General features: G+C 35.8%; 1 pseudogene; it reads right to left on the bottom strand.

The window, feature by feature from the left end:
* Positions 1 to 3,257: 3,257 nt before the first annotated feature.
* The window catches only part of LOC123241685, a 46,581-nt pseudogene continuing 28,133 nt past the window's right edge, over positions 3,258 to 21,705 (bottom strand).

Here is a 21,705-nt window from a genome sequence, read left to right on the forward strand (position 1 = left end):
CAAGTATGTCTCTTGTAAACAACATATTGTTAGATTCTGGTCTCTAATACATTATGCTCTCTGCTTCCATTTGGTGGGGTGAGCTCATCCCATTCACATTCACTGTTATGATTACTGTGGTTTTTTCCCTCTTGTCAGAGACCAAGGATCGAAACCTAAAAACCATAGAGACCATAGAAACAAAACTTAGTGAAGGGTTTCCCAAGAAACGAAACTTATGTTAGGAATAGAAACTTATCCAGCTTCATCCGGGATAGGCGTGGCGAGACCAATGGTCTGAAACCATTGGAAAATTCCTTACCCCAGTCCTAGAAGCATATAAACCCACTCCCTGCACACAATAAACGAGCCTTGTCACAATTAAGACTGATTTGTCTTTATTGCGCCTTGGTCTCCCTTCTCTCTCCCTATGGTTCTTTCAGGTGGCTGACTCATGGGTCTCGCGATTGTATCCGGCTGGATCCGGATACCCTCTATCATATTTTCTTCTGTTTCTTATCTCTTTATCCTATCTCTTCTTAATTTTTTTTGTTTTTTTGCTTTTAATCAATCTGCCCTCCTTTTGATCATTCCAAACCCTTTCTTTCATCTCCTCCTATTTTCATATTGGGTAAGTTACATATCTATACACAACTAAGTGTGTACATGCATGTTCATGCACACGTGTGTGTGTGTTGTTATCAAGAAGTAAATAAGGTAATCTGAGTGGGTCAACGAAGGCAATTTGGGTGTGAGGAAGGATAAAAGGGGATATTGGTGATTATAAGATGATTGGAGGAGGAATGAAGGTATGGGAAGGAATATAGGAGATAAGGGAAATGGGGTATGTAGGAGAGGGCAGCTCAGACAGGTTTATTCCCAGAGGCTTGAGGCAGAGGATACAGGGAGGAAATTAGGGCCAGTAAGAAATGTTTAGGTTTTGGTTGGAGGGTTTCTCTTGTTAGTTTCTAAAGTCTCTTGAGGGAGGAGTCGAGAGGGCCCCTCCCTGCCAGTCAAACTGATGGCTGGAGGAAGTCTTGGGTAGGTACTTCCTGCCAAGATGGATGCCTCCAGTTCTCTCAAGAAATAAAAAGAAAGTGATTCCTTCCCTCTTTAGCCCTTGCCTCAATTTTCAATACAATGATTCACCAAAGGCTTGAATAGGTAACAAGGAGATTTATTAATCTCAGATTAGTCAGAGGGAAAGAGGTTCAGGATTTTCTAAACTGCTGCTAGGGAGAGGGGTGATGGTGGGGGATGGGTCGCAGGAGAGTTTAGACTGAGAGAGCCTGTTCTCCCAGTAGGGAGATTTGACTGCCTTTTAAGTAAAGTCCTTATCACATCACTAAAACTAGGGGTAACTTATTTGAGGATACTCTACTTGTCTATAGAAACTAAATCCACAATGTCCAATCACCAAGATCCCCCTTCCACCCAGGGCCCAAAGGAAATTCAGGGGAAGGGAAGGGAATGTAGATGAAGAGATCAGGGAGAGGTCCAGAGAAATGAGATAGGTTTAAATTTCCCCAAGACAAGATAAGCACAGGCCAAGGCCGAAGCAAAGCCAAGCCAAACCTGCCACAGCGAAAGCCAGAACGCAAAAGCCCTGTCAATTGGAACTTCACCTCTATCTATAGCTCTAAGTTCTAACTGACTTTCTGAAGATTCTAAGACTTCTAACTGACTTTTTGTTTCCATTAGTAATTACAGAAGCAAAAAGTTTCTGTTAGCCACCTTGCATTAGAGTGTGTGTATGAGTGTAATTCTTCCTTTTTTGAACCAGTTCTGATGAGAGTGAAGTTCTAGCATTGCCTGTTACAGCCCCATTTTCCCCTCCACTGTAAAAGCTCTCCCTTCCATGCCATTTTTATGGGAGAAATTCTTTTCCATTCTACCTCTTCTTTCCCCCTTTTCTTAGTGCATCCCTACTTCTCACCTTTTTTTTTTGAGATCCCAGGATAATTATCTCACATATATGCTCTCTGTCTAAGTAAGCTTTTGACTGCCCTAACAATGATAAAGTTCTTTGAAGTACCATTTTTATCATTTCATGATGCACAGTTTAACTTTATTGAGACCCTTATGATTACTCTTTTATGTTTATATTTTATGCTTCTCTTGAAATTCTGTTTGAATATTGAATTTTCTATTTAGCTCTGATTTTTGTCAGAAATGCTTGAAAGTCCTGGGATTTTTTTTTTGAAGAGATGATGAATTATTCCTCATTTGAGACTTAATTGTGAATCTGAGACATATCTTTTAACTTTATTTATCTAATTTTGTCCCATGTTAGAGAAATGACAGATTTTAAAAAAATTTATACAAAACAATGCCTTTCACATTCAGTGAAGATCAAAATGCAACTGCTTTCACATTACAAGATTTTTTCAGCTCTGAATTAAAGAAAGACTAGTAATTGCTTCTAATTTTCTCAGTCACTTAGGTCTGGAATTGAACCTAGCAAACCAAGAAAGACATCACCAAAGTTGGATATGTTTCAGATTCTTTAATTCACTTGAGTGTACTCCTTGTATACTCAAGGTAGCAGAATTTGGACTACCTGGTAACAATAGTACCAAGTCTCCTAATGAGGATGCAGAAGGCCTAGAAGTACAGAAAAGGCACTTCATATTTTCTCCAGAGGTCTTTCAAATTGAATGAGAGAATAACATGAAAATAAGTAACTGTATTTGTCCTCCAAAAGTCAAACCCTTTAAGAGAGGAATTAAAAAGACCTATTGGATCCCCTTTAAAAAGAATAAGTGATAGACAAATATTTAAAGTCTATTTTAATTTAAAGCAGTACCCTATTCAAACTTTTACCCTGCCTTTGAATGAAAGCCAGCTGAAAACAAAAAAATTATACATTATCTGGAGAATATCTTCAACCTGATATAAGAGAATCATCACAGAAATTTTATTAGCTTTCAGAGTTTATTTTAGTATTTTTATTTCTTATTGAATATATTGATATATATTTTTATCCATCAGCATTTATATGTATTTATATATATACATGCAAAATAAGCATTGTTATATTGTTACAAAATTATGTCTTTCTCTTTTGATAAAATTAAGCAATATGCAGAACAATATTTGACATAAATTTATTTTTTATAAAGTGAAAAACTACTCAGGTTAAATTGCAAAGGGAACCTAATTTTTATTAGTGCATATATAAAGGTTATTTTTGCTTTTAGGTAGCAATTGCATAGTTCATGATTAGTTTCTAATAAAAAAAAAACTAGATACGTGTTCTCAGTTACCTCTAAGAAAAATCAAGTGTCAGTAGAAAAAATTAAAACTTGAAGAAGAAACATAACTTTTAAAGTGGAAAGGTCAGCAAGCACAGCTTCAGCCATGGCAAGTGATGTCACTTCTGTTGGGTTTACTGTTCTGAAAGTAAACAAGGCAGCTGCCAGAACAGCAAGAATTTCCAGAGAGTTGTATTCTTGGTTTCTATTCCATAAAAGCAAAAGCTGATCTGTAGCTAGGTAACCAGAGAATGTGTGTACAACTCCACTTAAATGATATATAAATTGGCTGAGCTCCAATTTCTTTTAGATAATAAAAAGGGTTGTGGAAGATGAGTTTGAAGAGATATCTCAAACAGCAAAGACAGTGAAACAATATCAGAAGGATGAGAAGAAAGGGAATGCAATCTGAAGAAAAAATGTGTATTCCTCTTAGGGACTATATAATATAACTTGGAATGCTTGTGGTATGAATGTAAAGGGGAGCAACATACATTAAAAATCTGTTTAAAGATATTATACCATTTGGTAGATAAAAGACATCTACCATTCCCAATTTTCCTCTTATATATGACTTTAGTGGAGAAAAAGTACAATTTTAAACAGCGTCCTAATAATACACAGGCCTCCTGAGAGGAACAAAATAATATCTGTGACAAATAATGCTCAGAATACAAAATGGTGATCATTACTATTGCCTGTCGACTTCACATCCTCATAAATGATGCTATTCACTAGAAGGTCATACCAAATCACATTGAACTTGAGTTTCTCATAATACAATAAAATCTCAGTTTGGTTAGAAATATTTAAAATAATGATCCACAATTCTGTTCAAAAAGCCATTGGGCCACATTGTCTGATTTGCTGTTGAGCAGAGGCATTCCCTTGTTCTGCTAAAAATTTTTTTCTAAGGCAAACATGTTAATTTTCAAAACTCTCAGGAGGCATTTGTGTTATCAGTACTCAACTGTTTCATATTATAGTCAGATTCAACAAAGAACTCTTTCAATTCAGAGATATATTTTACTTTCAGAGCAACTCGAATTTAAATCCAAATGAATTTTAAAGTTATGATTACTATTTTCAAAATTTGGGTTGTGAAGATGAATGAATATCAGAAAGATAATCTTAAGAAGCATAAAAAGGTCTGAAAAGGCTTGACATCTGGTTAATCAGGTACCATTTCACTTCATTTTATTAGGAAGTTTTGCCCTACAGTTGGTCTTTTTTGTGCCAGGGAAACCTAGTTCAATACACATATTATTTAGATTTTTCTCTCAACTTCCTATTATAGTCAGGGCATCTAGGGATAGAGGCCAAGGTTCAGATGGGAAAGGAATGAAGATGACCACCAAGGAGCAAACAGCAGGTCTAGAAATGGTTGAGAAAGGGTATGAAGGGACTTGGCTCTGTGCTTTCCTCATACAAACTAAAGGCTCTTTTAGATATTCAGGGGGTGCTGCAGGATGCTTAATAAAGGAAATATCACCAGTTCCATATAAATAGCATGCCAAAGTTTTTTTTCTTCCAGTCACAACTATATTTTGTTGTCAGAAGTAATATTTGCTTTAATGTGATTTTTTCCTTCAGTTTACTAACATTTCAGCTAGTTTCTTCTGAATTATCTTAAGATGATCTCTACACTCAGATTGCCCTAAGTTGTTTTTAGGCAGGTAGGTAAGGTATATGTGAGAGATTTACTTTTCATATATATAGTAGGGATGAGAAAGTAATTAGGACAAAATAAAATAAAAGAAAACATTTATTTCAGAGAGTATTGACTAAGATTTGGGAGATTTGTATTCTACTTCTTGTTCTAGCATTTAAGCCCTGTGTGACTTTACACATAGCCACTATGTGTATAATTGGAAATAACACTGGATTTAGACAAAAGCTCTTGGTTAAAATCCTAGCATTACCATGTACTACCTTTGTGACCTGGGTCAAGTTACTTAACCTAGCTGGTCCTGAGGCTGAGGTGGGACTTGATGATCTCCAGATATAAATCTATGATCTTTGATAAATTTCAGTGTTTAAAAGAAGGAGGTTGCAATATTTGATCTTTGTTCCAGCTGTAACATGTCACAACTCTCTGATTCCATGAAATTAAGAGCTCCAATGAGATTTTTGAAATTAGGAAAATGTAATAATTATGTAGTATGATCGATTATATTAGCCATTGAAAAGATAATTATATCAACTTTAGATGCATTATGTTGTAGAAATCTGTATTATTAATTTATACTTTGAATACTTATTTTAAGGATAATATAGTGATGTAAACCCTTTCTCAAAGTATCAACTTCATGATTTATAGGAATTTATTTTTCCCTTACTTTATAAATATTGTTCACAATTACTTGTAAAAAGATGTTAAGTGAACATAAGTGTATAGCAACATAACCATGATAAACTAAGAAATGAGTGCTTTGTCTTTTATTCAAAATGTGATATGAACTGATAAAGGAAAAAAATAGCCTATGTAGGAGGTGTGATCTGTTTATTAGATTATTCATGCTCTTCCATTTCTAAAAAAAATCAAATGTCACAATAAGATTTAAGGTCTCCTATACCAGAAAGTTAAGTAAAATTTAAAATAAGCAAACCTCCAGTTTGAGTTAGATGGTGCCATTAAGAATCAACTTTGAATGTGGAAAATTAGTAATTTGGGGCTACCATCATGATTTGGAGAGGACACTTGCTACAATAAGTAAAGATGGGGTCTTGAGTCATGAAGACCTGTGTGCAAGTCCTACCTCTGATACCTATTGACTGGGCGATCCAGGCAACTCTGTAAGACTAAATTGCAGAGAAGTTTCAGATTTCCATAGGTAGGATTATTTTAGCAGAGAGCTTCCTACAACAAAAAGTTTGAGTCAAGGATTTGACACAGCGAATGGATTGTATCACTGAACATCTAATATAATGGAGTTCTTTAAACATTTTTTTACTCTTACTTTTTATCTTAGTAACAATTCTAAAACAGAGGGGTAAGGGCTAGACAAATAGGGTAAAATGACATTCAGGGTCACAAAGCTAGGAAGTATCTGAGGTCAAATTTGAACCCAGTTCCTCATCATTCTAGGTCTGGTGCTCTATCGACTAGCTGCCCACAATCTAATGTGGTTCTCAAGATAACAAAAAAACTAATCTATGATTAATCTGGTTCTTTCATTTTCTTAACAACCTAATCAGATTTGCCATTTAGAGATCTACTCAAAAGAAATGTATTTTAATTTGTATACAAAGCAATCAGAAGTTGAACATACCCCTTGGTCAAATAATACTGAAAGATGCTGGGAGATATATTTCTAGCCTGGGTAAACTCTCCCTGAGGAAAGCAAATTAACTTCCATCCTCAATCTCCTTCCTCCCATCCTGGCATAACTGAAAACCTTCCTTGGAGAAGGATGGGAGAAGAAGAGGCTGGAGACATCTATTCTGCCTCTCTTTGAATCCCAAAGCTCCAGCCCTGGCCACAGGTGGGCATCACCACCCAGGTAGAGCCCACTCTTGTTACAGTGAATTGTTTCCATGATTTGTTCTTTGGCCATGCAGTATTTAGCATTTTTTAAAATTAAGTCTCAATTTGGCTTTGCTGCTTTCTTTATGCTGTAATGCAACTTCTATCTTTAGTGCCATCCCTTCATTTTACCAAGGAGAGGAGCCCAAGGACCAGCTGGGTTAAGTAACTTGCCCCAGTTCACATAGGTAGTAAGAGGCAGTGTTGGGATTTGAACCCAAGGTACTTCAAATCCATTGTTCTTTTCATTTATATACAAGTCAGTTGATAGGTGTAAAAGCAATTGAGGATTAAGTGGTAGAGTGAGGAATAGATTCCTGGCCTCTAGAATCCTTAGTCAATATTTTTCATAGTAAAAGTTATTTTTTTAAATAACTTTTTTTTGTCCTACTTACTTCCTGGTCCTTGTCATAAGTGTGAAAAGTAAATCTCTTACATATATTTACCTGGATAAAATCTACCTATTTGTCTTGGGATTGTTTAAAGATCATTTAAGAATATTCAGAACCAACTAATTAAAGTATTAGTAAATTGAAAGAAAAATTGAGCTACAGCAAATATGACTCCTGACTTAACTAAAAATAAACAAAGCTGTGGTCCAATTTTAAGGTACTTATGAATTATTTAAATTCTAAAAAATGTTCTTTGATGACTTTGATGATGATAAAAAAATGAACAAAAACAGCTTAATTGGTTCCTGCTTGAAAGAGCTGCTTCTTCATTCTGTTTAGTCAGATGTAGGCAAATCTGGAGGAATTCCCAATGTGGATGCTCTCTTAAAATTTAGTGGACAGATTCTTAGACTCAGGGAGTCTTGCCTAAAGGACTTGACCAGGTGACCCATCCCACTGTCCTAGGAACATAAAGAACTAGAAGGTATTCCCACAAGCCATCTATTCTAACATGTCATTTTGAGAAACTGAGACACAGAAAGATTAAATGACTTGTCCACAGTCTCACAGGTAGTAAGTGATGATAATAACTTTTATATAGTTCTTTAAAACTTTGTAAAGCACTTCATAAATAACATCTCATTTTATGAGTATAAAAACCCTGGAAGATAAGTACCATTATTATTTTCATTTTATAGACAGGAAACTGAAGCAGATAGAAGGTAAGTGACTTACCCCAGAGTTACACAACTAATAATTAGTGCCTGAGGATGGGTTTGAACTCAGGTCTTCCTGACTACAGGTCCAATGATCTATCTGTTGATTGGCCTCTATAGAAACTTGGAACTTGTGTTTTAGACATCAAACATAGTGTTCTTTTCTACTGTACCACACTGACATTCATTAAGACAAGCTAAACTCCAGTCATATATCATGACTTTAAATTATTTTCTCAACTTAGACAGAAGTAACTCTCTGGGCCTTACTTACTTCGAAATTTCTGTATGAAATACTACTACAATTGCCACTAATAAAATGACAAGAAGAAGAATTCATGCTTATATAGCAAATCAGAATTTTGCAGAGCACTCAAATTATTCAGAAGGTTCTGATTTGTCCCCAATTTATCATTCGATGATTAGATATACTCTTCTACTATAATATATAAGTCATGTGCTTCACATTTTTATTATGTTGTGATCATTTTAGAATATATCATTAAAATAGAATTCTATTCTAGCAATAGGGGAGGAGGAAATTGTGAAATCCCAAAGGAGTTCTTTGAATGACTCTTGTAGGCAATATCTTTCTGTGTCACAAAATATGAATAAAAGGAGAAAGACTATGGGTAATTTCCTTGTTTCTTCTAGAACTTCAAAAGCTAAATCCAAATTTAATTTCTCTGTTGGTGGTTTAGCAAAGATGTTCAAAATGTATCCAAAAGTAGTGTCATATTCAGAGTCTCTATGTAATAAATTACTGTTAATAAATATAAGAAGAAAAGATAAGGCGTCAGAGTTTATTTTAAAACGTTTTCAATCAAATAGGTTTTAAAGTTTAATTTATTAATTTTTGGGACATCTTAAAGATTTGAAAAGAAATCCTTCTCTCCCCTTTGATGAAAGGAAGATATAACACTAAATTCTTCTCACCAGTTAGAGGGCAGGATTTAGGCTTTTCAGCTTACTCTCTATTTTCTTTCTGTAGCTCTACTTGGTTTTAACTGCACAGGAACAAAATGTTCTCAAAATGAACTGAGCTTCGTTTTGATTTTCATATCCCCTCCATTTCCAGCTTACTTTTACCTGCTGTCTTCCCTCATTAGATTATAAACTTCTTGAATGTGAGGACAGTTTTTCCTTTTTGATTTGTATCCCTAACTTACAACTAGAAAAAATACAAATTAAATGCAAAAGCACTTAAATACACTTTGTTTGATAGGGAGGGTAATAGCATGGATCAGGAAAAGCTTTTGATTCTATAATCTCCTCAGGTCTTCCCTTGCCTGCTCCATTTCAGAGTTTTCCGACTAAAGAAAGTTCCTGAATCTTCTCTTCACATTGTGATCTCAGGTGCTCCTGTGGTTTTAATTAATATCTCTATGCAGATGACTTTTACATTTGTTTTTTCAATCCTAATCTCTCTCCCAATCTCCAGTCTCATATTGCTAACTTGGAATTATTTTTTTACATCTTGAACTGGATGCCCCATAGACATCTCCAATTCTACATGTTCAAAACTGAACTCATGAACCCAAACCCTAACAAGGACTCCACATTTCTTCCAGTTCCCAGTGTTATCCTCAACTCCTCATTCTCTCTCATGCTCATAACCAATTAATTGTCATGTCTTGTCATTTCTACTTTCATTATATTTCTTCTATATGCCTCTTCTCTACTCTGACACTTCAATCACCCTGGGGCTGGCCATCATCACCTCATAACAGGAAGGTTGGTCTTCCTGTCTTGTGTCTCCCTACTAAAGCTATCTTGCACTCAGTTGTTAAATTGGTCTTTCTAAAGAATAGCTCTGATCATATCATCCCCTATTATATTAGATACAGTGACTCCCTGCTATTTCCAGAATTCAATATAGAATCTTAAATTTGACTTTTAAAGTCCATAATCTGGCCTTTTCCAACCTTTCCATTCTCCTTACATATTATTCTCCTCCATATACTCTGCAATCCAGTGATACTGGGCTTCTTGTTCTTCTCACAAGACACTCCATCTCATTACAAATATTTTCACTGGCTGTCTTCAAGACTGGAACTTTCTTCCTCTTCATCTCTGTCTCCAAGCTTCCAGCTTATTTCAAGTCTTAGCTAAAGTTTTACCTTGTGCATCATGTTAACTAGGAAAGTAAAACTCCTATCTCCAACTTGACCATCATTTCCCCTTAGATCCTGATGGAAACAGATCAGAATCTAATCTCAAGAACCTTTAGAGTTGCATGCTTTCAGCCCATTCCTCTCAGTCATTTTCTTGGCAAGTAACTTTTTTGGAGAGCTAGCAATTGCTTCCACAGGTGCTACTGCCACAGCTACTGAAACCCCAAGGGAAAATTTTTTTCTTTCTTCCAAAGTAATTGGCTTTGGTCAAATGATTCAACTTCAGGAATTAATATGATTACTATCGGTAGAAATCACATTAAAGAAGATGTGAATGTGAACTCCTTGAAAACAGAGACTGCCTTATTTTCTATACTTATCTCCAGCATTTAGCGGAGTGTTTTGCACATAGTAAGTGCTTAATAAGTACTTCATTCATTCATTCTAATAAGAATACTACATTGAGTTATATCTACCAGATGCAGTTTTAATTATCAGAAATTTTAGTCATTTTGTGTGGCATGTTCCTCTCCAATTTTTTTCTTTTGAGAAGTTACATTATATGTGTGTATATGTGTATATACACACACATATTTGTCACCCTTAAATGAAAATGTATTTTCTAGTTTTCTCATGTGATGAAAAGAGTTCTTGAAGTTAGTGTCAAACTCTAGAAATTTTGACCTTTATACTGACTCTTCTTAACATAAATTAATATGATTTACAGTGATTGCTTCAATCATCAGAATCATTCTCCTCTAAAATACAAGCCACAGGGAGCTAGCTGTTTTTGAGGACCTACTTTCTTAAACTGAGGTATGTCCTGCTATGATTTACAATATAGCTCTTCCCGGGGCTAATTAATGCCCAAACAGTGGCTAAGCACCCAGATTAATGTTTCCTTTCACCACATGAAGTGGTTTTTAAAATCCCTGTGGATATAATTGCAAACTTATTTTAGATAAAAATTCACTGATTTTGTTATATAGCTAGTGGAGTATAATCTAAATGGAAGGTATTGTTAAGTTGATGATTCTATGAATCCTGTCAAAATGCTTCAAAGTGTTAATTAGAATGGTAATAAATGAAATTTCCAAGGCAGCAAATTGTATTATAGCCTGTACTCGAAATGAAAGAAATCAGTTCCTTATGATTTTGAATTACTTTACAGAAGGAGGTGTGATAAAAAAGTTTTTAACTGCCATACATTCATGAGTTCTCTTAAATTATTTTAAAAAGTAATTATTTTTGCATATCTTCTATTATTACTCATTCATTTCTTATAGTATGATTTTTAAATGAAATTTTGGTAAATAGAGAACTTGAAGGCTGATAATATTTCTAGTATATTTCTTAAGCCAAACCACTGATGGTCCTGCTGTGTTGTGAGGAGGATCTTATTTTATATATGATATAACCAGTTAAAACAATAATAGGGGTGTGTGCTATAATATCTAGAATAGTAATGTTAAGAATAGGTTGGACTAATTCAAAATCCAATATACCTCTATAATACCTGGGTATGATCTTAAACCACAGGTAAGAGATGAATAATATCCCTTGCCATAACCCCAATATCAAATAATGCATACAGTCTTCAAGTACCATTCTCCCAAACATTGATACAAATGACCAGTTATACAAAATTACAGTGGTGTTATTAGCCACAATGAATGACTAATAACCAATAACTAACACAAATTCAACAATATTCTCACAACAATATAAATTTACAAACAAACAAGATAACACAAACAATAAAGGCCCCCCAAAATGGGGAAAAACCCTTTCTCTGGCCCTATTTCAGTCTCTATAGTATTTTGACTCCAAGTAGAGATTTTATCAATGACTTGCGGTAGGGGGTAAGCAGTTCTGAGTAGCTCACCACTGGCTGGGAACTATGGTAAAGGATGGGAATAGGGGTTTCTACACTTCTAGACTAAGGGCAAACCACAGGGTCAGGGGAGGGACTTATCCACATTCAACTGAGACCTAAGCAAGACAGGGCCCAGAGAATAGCAGGACTGAAGTGGGAATCCTCACAGCAGAGTCCTGACACACTCCAGCAATGTTGCAGCTCCTCCAGGACCACTAGCTGTACTCTTTCAGGTGGGTAGATTCTGGGAGCTAACCCAGCCCAAGTTAACCTGCAACTCAGTTTGGGATTAATAGTCTCTACCAAAATCTCCCACAAGTAGATGTTGGTCTTCCTTTAGGATCTCTGGAAATCTGGGTGCAAACTCCACTTCCTCTGAGGTCTCCCAGGATCAGTTACAACTTTTCCCAACCACCGTGGAGTCTGTCTCAGAGAGAGAAACCACACTTCCTGCTTCCCCATTCCATTTGGAATTCTCAAACCCTTCCTGCTAGGTCTCCTAAATAATAACTAAAGTAATCTTCCTCACAACAGTTGTTATCCCACAGCAGCAATGTAGTATCATAGATTGTAGTGTCATAGATCTAGCCCTACATGAGACCTTAGATCTCACTGATTCCAAACTTCTTCTTCAGCTGAAGAAACTGAGGCATAGAGGGTTATGTGATTTGCCTAGGGTCACATGGTTTATAAAGGTCTATTTTTGCCTAGGTCTTTCCCAAATTGGTCATACCCTTATTATTTGTCTCTGTAGAGGAAAGTTCCTGGAAAATAATTCTGGAGGGAAATGGAGCAGAGCCTTTTTATTTGTAGCCTTTTTATTTGTAGCCTTTTTATTTAGTAGGCTGATATAGCTCTAGAGCTGCAGAAACTATATTCTGAGTTCTTTGCTCTCATCCTGCCTGCTCTATTCTCTGCTCTTTGCTTCGTCCTGCTGTAATCATAACTATAATATGATATAATATAATATAACATAACATAATGTAATATAATGTAATGTAATGTTATATAATATAACAACATAATTAATATGATAAAATGTAATATAATAACTGTAATCATAACTCTGCTGAGGTGACATTCTTCCTTTAAGACTCTACTTAAGTTTTACTTCTTCCATGAAACTTTCTTTTATTTACATTCCTCTTCCCATGTGAAAATGAATAATCCTTCCTCAAATTTCTTCTGGCCCTTTATCCGATTTTTTCTTTGCACTTGTATCACTCTACTATTTGTCATTGTTATTTGTTGCAATAATCCTTCTCTCAATTAGGCTGTAACCCTTTTAAGAGGTAGATTAGATTTCCCAGTGGGTCCCTGGTCAGAAAGTTCACAGACTTCAAGCTTATTTATTGGAGCTCTTCTCTGGTTTCTGTCTCTTCTACTTTGACGTCTCTTCTCAGATCCTCTGGTTTCTGATCATCTTCTTGTCTGGAACTGGACAGAGAAGCTTACTACTTCTTTTTTATATTCTTCAACATTTTTCTTTCTATCATTATTTATTGGATAGTTTCTGGAGTTTACATGGTTTTATTGGGGATTCTTCATGGCCTTTCAAGTCTCTATCTCGACTAGAAAGGGTTAACACATTGCTAATTGAATACATGTGAATGTCACTTATGTAGCATCTTTTGATTTCACTGCCTTTAAAGATTTAAGGATTTCTATGAAAGAATTGAGTATTTTAATACATACATGAAAAAGCATTGTGGCATAATTTAGGGGGCATGAGATGAATGGGAAGAATGATTTATCAGACTTATAGTCACCCAATAAATAGACAAGGAAACAACTGGATCTCAGCAGTGACAGGATATACTTGCGACTTTGCTGGCAGACAAAGGAGTTACGGTCTTGGGTAAGATTGGTCTTCAAAACAAAGTAGGAGGAGGAAGCGAATTTATGATCCTTCAAGAGGATCCCTTTGGACCTCACACCCAGGTTAAGCCTATCCTCACACTTCTTAATTTGGTGCAGGGACACATCAGTTGTCCCACTAGAGAGCTGCTCAGGGATGGAAGTGGGCCAGGTGAATAATAGAGAAGGAAGGAGGTCTCAGTCAAGTTTGATTAGTCTACCATGTCAGATATCACAGGAAGTGAGGGACCAATTAAATAGAAAGGAGAAAGTTTCTAACAAGTAAGATTACTGATGTGTGTGTTGGGTAATAGAGAAATAGAAAGGTTGGGAGGCAGATTCCAGGCAGATGGAGGAGGAATACTAGAGCAAAGGAACTCTGTCAAACAAATATTTAGAACCCTTTTCCTAAACCTGATTTTTTTTTAATTTGAAGTTGTTGTTGCTATTATTGCTATTGTTTTCACCATACCAAGAAGAGCTATGATGTGGACAAGGATTATAAATTTGGTCTCCCTTCAAAGAGTAGAATATAACTAAGAACTTAGTTGCAAAGTGGAAATTTTTGACTTGGTGACAGGAAAAACTTCCCAACAATTGAAACTATCTCCAAGAGGAATGGACTTTGGAGGCAAAGGAATTTCCCCAGTGGATTCTTCAGGCAAAACTCTTTCAGAGGAATGGCCATTTTTGGGAAATGTTGGAGAGCCACCTCTTATTCAGAGACATTTTGGATTAGATGACCCCAGAGATACTTCCAAATATTTTAATTCTATGCATTACAAAAGTGTTCTTTTGTTATGAACTTCTTTACTTTCCCAGGGTGCTGGTACTGAATTAGCCCTGAATGGAGATGGAGTAAGAGTATTAATATAACCCTTGGAATGCTATCCAAAATTAAAAAAAAAAAACAACCCATCTTCCTGGCCATGCATATTGCTCTTGGACTAGTTATAGTGCTTGGTGTTCCCCTTTTACTTATTCTTTATTTCTCCTAAGGAAAATGTTTGGATGTCTCTTTTGCATAATTCTTATTTTCATTTGAACTAGTTATTTATGTAACTATCTTATTCCCCCTCCTGGAGTGTAGAACCTGTGACATTCTTCAGTTTTGTAAAGCCAGAATCTAAAACAAGGCCTTGTGCTCTGTAAATATTTAATGAATTAAGGAACAGAAGACCTCTTTTAAAATGAAAATGTTATATGGAAGGACCATACTTTAAGGATAATCCTTATTATATACAATTCATTATTATATACAATTATATGCAATTAATTGTATGTGGCCGCATGCGGCCATATGTCATTAAAAATGGCTATGTGTGTCAGCACTGACATCCGTGTCATAGGTTCGCCATCAGGTATGTAGATTAACAATGGGGGACTGAGAAAAAGATAGTTAAGCTTTTAAATGGGGAATTTTAAAAAGTCAAAAGTAATGGTCAGCCTTGGAGATGAGGGGTCAGACAACATAATGGGGGAACCACTAGAGGGTAGCATGAAACCTTTGGGCCCTGTGAAGTTTGTAGGAAAATAAGAGGATGCTTTAAGAAGGAGAAATGGAGCCAGCACACTAAAGAAATCATACTTTTGCCTTGGCTTCAAGTCTATGCTTAACAGGGAAATTGTAGTTCTAGTCTGTGGCTTATAGTATTCCTGGAGGGTTTTCTATTTTCTTCAGGCTGCATTCTATAAGGGGAACCTAACTACCATTAAGATAATTTGCTAGTGTCCCTTTTCTATTCCTTTATTTCATTCCCAGAATGAATTCCCAGGTACTCTGATCTGAGACAGATATTCCCATATACATATTGTGAGAAAGAAAAGGAAGAAATCATTTTTGTTTTCTCTAAACTGAAAGCTTCTGTTTGGGGAGCTTATCTTAGTTTGTCCTGGCTGCTACACAAGTTTGCTTTTCTCTGTTAGTTTAACTTTAAATCCTTTAAAATTAATCAGTTAGGTCAACCGAAGGACAAATTTGGGGCCTCTGATGGATAACAGTAAAAGCAAATGTGCTGATAGCCAGGAATGGGCACATTTAGACTATTTTAAACCAAAGTCACTACATTCTCTTAGAGGAACTAGGGAAATAAAGTTAATTAAGGAGGTCACAGTAAAGGTATCTAGATTCTTTGGAAATCACAGCCTCCAGACTGTAGACTTGCAGTAAAATAAATTGAAAGGATTCAATATCCTCATTGCCTTGGTTACTAGGTACCATAGCACAGAGGTGGCCACAGAGATTTGCTCACTCTCTTTCCATGCTGTTTATGATCTGGAGACAAGGAAAAACAGTTAGAATAAATAACTTTTGTTCCCTAAAAGAATAACTGGGATCTTGCCACAACTATTATATTTAAGCTAGTCATGTTGCTTCAAAAGCTATTTATTCATTTATGTATCTATCTATCTATCTATCTATCTATCTATCTATCTATCTATCAATCTATCTATCTATCTATTCATTCATTCATTTATTTACATTTTTAAACCCTTAACTTCTGTGTATTGGCTTATAGGTGGAAGAGTGGTAAGGGTGGGCAATGGGGGTCAAGTGACTTGCCCAGGGTCACACAGCTGGGAAGTATCTGAGGCCGGATTTGAACCTAGGACCTCCCATCTCTAGGCCTGACTTTCAATCCACTGAGCTACCCAGCTGCCCCCCTCCAAAAGCTTTTAGTTTTGGAGTTTAGTCATAGAAGATGGAGTCAGTTTTTGTTACCTGAAAGCCAACCCAATACCAGAATATCACTGAAAACTATTGACCTTGATTGGGAATATATTCAGCCCATAGCTTGTTAAAAATCAAAACAGAGGTTGTGTGGATAACCTGAGGCAACAAAGAGAATGGGAGAAAGATCTTTGGATCTTTAGCTCATGATTTCAAAAGCTGTATCAGTCCGGAGGGTTTAGTACCACATGTAAATGAAAGGAAGGATGAGTCAAAGATAGGCACAGTCTTTAGCCCTTTCAAAAACTCCTAAAAACTGATTCCATATTGAGGCAAAGAACCACAAGATGCCTAGTTATCTTAGAAGTATGTTTACAATATTGCATTATTTCACTGTAATGGCAGGGATATCAAGCTGAAGAATCTGATTTGAAATTTTGTGGGAGAAGTTGTGATGTCTTTTTATATTTTTAACTCCTTAAGAGAAAAATCCAATTAAGAAAAAGCATACATTGTCTCTCATAGCCTAGATGTCACAATAAATTTGTGCAAGTGGAAGAAAACAGAAGTGGGCATATGGAATCAAAGTCTTTGGGCTGGGAGGGAGTTTAATGTTCATCTGATTTGATACTTACCAGATGCAAGAATCATCTCCACCAAATTGTTTCCAGTTTCCTCTAGAAGATCTCCAATGAGGAGGAAGTTTCTGCATAGCTGTAATTTCTGGGAAATCTTAGACTAAATTCCATTGCCTGTCACTTCTACTCTGACTTTCTCTGGCCTCTGTGATAAAGCAAAATAAATCTAATTCCTCTTTGACGTGACAGCTATATATGATATATGAGGACAATAATTATTTCTACTCCACAAATCTCTTCTCAAGGATAGATATCCTCCTCTTCTTTAAGTGATCTTTGTGTGGCATGGCTTTTGAGTTCTCCTGCCATATTGGTCTAGACCTATGTTTTCATCAGTATGTATTCTACAAGTCACCTACCCCAGTTTGCCTCAGTTTCTTTATATATAAAATGAGCAAAAAAAGGAAATTTTTGCCAAAAAATCCCAAATAGGTTAACAGAGTCAGACATGACTGAAATGACTGAATGACAAAAAACCATAGATCATCCTTGACTCTAGGGCCAGTTCTCTACCATACAAAATGCTCTTCTCTCCAAAATCTGCCTTAGATCATCAGTTGTGATAGGGATGAGAACTGGAACTATGATTCCATTTACATAGGGGAAACTTGGATGAGGAAGATCACTCTACCCATGCATGTTGAAACCTTCTCTGCAACTTCTAGCCTTGGGAAGCTTTTTGTTTGTTTTTTTAGAACAGTGAAAAGTTGTGACTTACCAATGGTGATATGGTCAGTATTTGTAAGAAGTGAAACTTGAACATAGTCTGATTTTGACAATGACACCTTTAAAATGTGTCACCAAAAACTGAGGGAATTGGACTAGATAATATATAAGGTACCATTCATTTCTAATCTAAATTTCATTATCTTAGAAGCATACTCTAAGGACTGGACCAGGGTAGAATAGTAGAACATTTGTGTTGTGTGGTAATAAAATATATTTTTGAGTGATTCACAGCCATTCAAATTACTGGAGAAATTTCATGTTGGTGATGATTTCTAGGAATCTTCCTATTGAGTGATGTGGTTAGAAATTGAGCTCATTTAGAAGGGAGAAATCATCTCCTAAGTACACCCTTTACAATCATTCTAGACTCCTGCTGTGTTTTCCTTGACTCTTTCTCAGTGTAAATCCAAGGAGAATGGTGGAGAAAGGCACTATAACAGGATCCTATGGTATTATTATTTTTTTCCAATCTGATGGCTGACAAGGGAGATAAAAATGATGAGGACTCACTATTCATATTTTATGACATGCAGCCACTGTCATCATAAGCCACTCTCAGAGAGCATCCACTGGGTACACAGTGCTGTGCTGATCATTTCTCACAAAAATTCATGCCTTCCTAATGGTCGGTCACATTTTTCCCTCTCACTGTTTCCTGGGTTTCTTTTCTTTTTTTTCTTTTTAACTTTAAATCATTATTCTCTGCCTCATACTCAAGCCAAGGGATTATAATTATAGGGAAAGAATCAGATGACATAGATTTAAGGGAGAAATGCAACAAATGGAATAGCATCTACAAAAGGGAAATAATTGCACTTACTGTCCTCTTTTGGGGAAAGCCTTTTACATATTGTGAAACACTATGTAAGAGTGAGTTATTATTGTCATTTTTTTTTTATCCTGGGACTCCATTCTAGGAGCATAGGGCCACAACCAGTAGGCAATGGGTCACACAGTCGCTCAGGGTCACCCAGCTGGGAAGTGTCTGAGCCCGGATTTGAACCTAGGACCTTTCGTCTCTAGGCTTGGCTCTCAATCCACTGAGCTAGCCCAGCTGCCCCTACTTTAGGTTGCAGTTTCTTTAGCAGATGTAGTTTTTACCGGGTGGGGTTGCTAGCCCCACGCCCAACCCTCCTCCTTTTTCATCCGGGCTAGGGACCGTCCTTAGCCCAGGAGTGGTAAGGGTGGGCGATAGGGGTCAAGTGACTTGCCCAAGGTCACACAGCTGGAAGTGTCTGAGGCCGGACTTGAACCTAGGACCTCCAGTCTCTAGGCCTGGCTCTCAATCCACTGAGCCACCCAGCTGCCCCTCATTATTGTCATTAGTACTGATGAATTTAGAGTATGGACATTTACATTATTTATCTTGTATTTAGTTTTCTTCTAGCTCTAATGTTTTTTGTGCATCTGTGACTTTTCTTTATCAGATTGATGAGAAAATATTCCTCTAAAAATCCCATTTATATCTTTTATGTTTACATCACCTAGATTTCCCTCTGTATCCCACCTATTCCCTTCTCCTAAAGATCTAACCTATGTAATGAAGTTTTTTTCAAAGAAAATAAAATAGGAAGAATAGAAATAATTAAACAAACCAAGCAATATTTTAACTGACACTACATGCAGTGTCCACACTCATTGATATCCCTCTGTTTTCCCCCCCAACATATGCAAAGGAATTTGGAGAAATATCTTCTTATATCTCTTAGAGTTAACCTTATTCTATATAATTTTGCAACATAAACTTTCTATTGTTTCCAAGTTATGTTTACATTTTTGTAGTCATTGTGTATATTGTTTTCCTAGATCTGTTTACTTCAATTTGTATTGGTTTATAGAAATATTTTCTATGCTTCTCTGAATTAATCATACTCATAGTTTCTTTTAGCAGAATAATGTTCCATTATATTCAAGTGTCACAGTTCTTTTAGCTGTTAATTGATGGGACATCTAGTTCCTTTCTGTTCTTTGCTAACATATACAAAGAATGTTGCTATAGGCCTGTTGCTGTATACAATGTGCTTCTTTTTGTTAGTGACCTCCTTGGAATATACATCTAACAGTAGAACTCCAAATGAAAGGATGTGGTTATTTTAGCTACTTTATTTGCATAATTACAAATTGATTTATAGATGATTGTATTTTCATAGCTCACTAATAATACATCAGCGTGCCTATTTTCCCACGAATCCTCCAACACTGCATAGTACTATTTTTTGTTAGCATTGTCAATTTGTTGGATGTGAGGTAAAACCTCAGAATTGTTTTGATTTATATTTCATGACTAATGATTTGGAGGCATTCTTTGCTTGGGATTTTAGTAATTTACAACTTTTCTTTTGAAGACCTTTCATATATTTTGTTTACCTATCTTTCAGTGTATGACTTTTGCTCTTACACACTTCTATTAGTTGTCTATGAATGGGGGATACTAAGTTCTTAGTGATATTTGATACAAAGATTTTCATACAAGTCTGTTTATCTATGATCTCTTTGGGGTACAAACCCAACAATGGTATGGCTGGATCAAAGGGCAGGCATTCTTTTATAGCCCTTTGAGCATGATTCCAAATTGCCACCCAGAATGGCTGGATCAGTTCACAGCTCCACCAGCAATGCATTAATGTCCCAATTTTGCCACATCCCCTCCAACATTCATTACTCTCCCCTTCTTTCATTTTAGCCAATCTGCTAGGTGTGAGGTAGTACCATATTGTTTTAATGACTGCAGCTTTATAATATAGTTTAATATCTGGTACTGCTAGGCCCCCTTCCTTCACATTTTTTTCACTATTTCCCTTGATATTCTTGATCTTTTGTTATTCCAAATGAAATTTGTTATAGTTTTTCCTAATTCAGTAAAGAAGTTTTTTGGTAATTTGACAGGTATGGCATTAAATAGATATATTAATTTGGGTAAGATGGTCATTTTTATTATATTAGCTCGTGCTACCCATGAACAAATAATGGCTTTCCAATTGTTGAGATCGAATTTTATTTGTTTGGAAAGTGTTTTGTAGTTGTTTTCGTATAATAGCTGTGTTTGTTTTGGTAGATAGATTCCCAAGTATTTTATGTTGTCTAGGGTGATTTTAAATGGTGTTTCTCTTTCTACCTCTTCCTGCTCTAATGGTGTTGGAAATATATAGAAATGCTGATGATTTATGTGCATTTATTTTGTATCCTGCAACTTTGCTAAAGTTGTTGATTATTTCTACCAGCTTCTTAGTTGATTCTCTAGGATTTTTTAAGTATACCATCATATCATCTGCAATGAGTGATAGCTTAGTCTCCTCATTGCCTATTTTGATACCTTCAATTTCTTTTTCTTCTCTAATTGCTACTGCTACTGTTTCTAGTACTATCTTGAATAATCGAGGTGATAATGGGCATCCTTGTTTCACTCCTGATCTTATTGGGAAGGCTTCTAATTTATCCCCATTGCATATAATACTTGTTGATGGTTTTAGGTATATACTGTTTATTATTTTTAGGAAGGGTCCTTCTATTCCTATACTTTTCAGTGTTTTCAATACGAATGGATGCTGTATTTTGTCAAAGGCTTTTTCAGCATATATTGAGATAATCATGTGATTTTTGTTTGTTAGACTGTTGATATGGTCAATTATGTGGATGGTTTTCCTAATGTTGAACTATCCTTGCATTCCTGGTATAAATCCCACCTGATCATGGTAGAAGATCTTCTTAATTACTTGCTGGAGTCTCTTTGCTAGTATTCTATTTAAGGTTTTTGCATCTATGTTCATTAGGGAGATTGGTATATAGTTTTCTTTCTCTGTTTTTGATGTACCTGGGTTTGGAATCAGTACCATATTTGTGTCATGAAAGGAATTTGGTAGGACTCCTTCTTTGCTTATCATATAAAATAATTTGTATAGTATTTGGATTAGTTGCTCTTTGAATGTCTGATAGAATTCACTTGTGAATCCATC

Source organism: Gracilinanus agilis, chromosome 3, assembly GCF_016433145.1.
Source record: "Gracilinanus agilis isolate LMUSP501 chromosome 3, AgileGrace, whole genome shotgun sequence".
Taxonomy (NCBI): Eukaryota; Metazoa; Chordata; class Mammalia; order Didelphimorphia; family Didelphidae; genus Gracilinanus; species Gracilinanus agilis.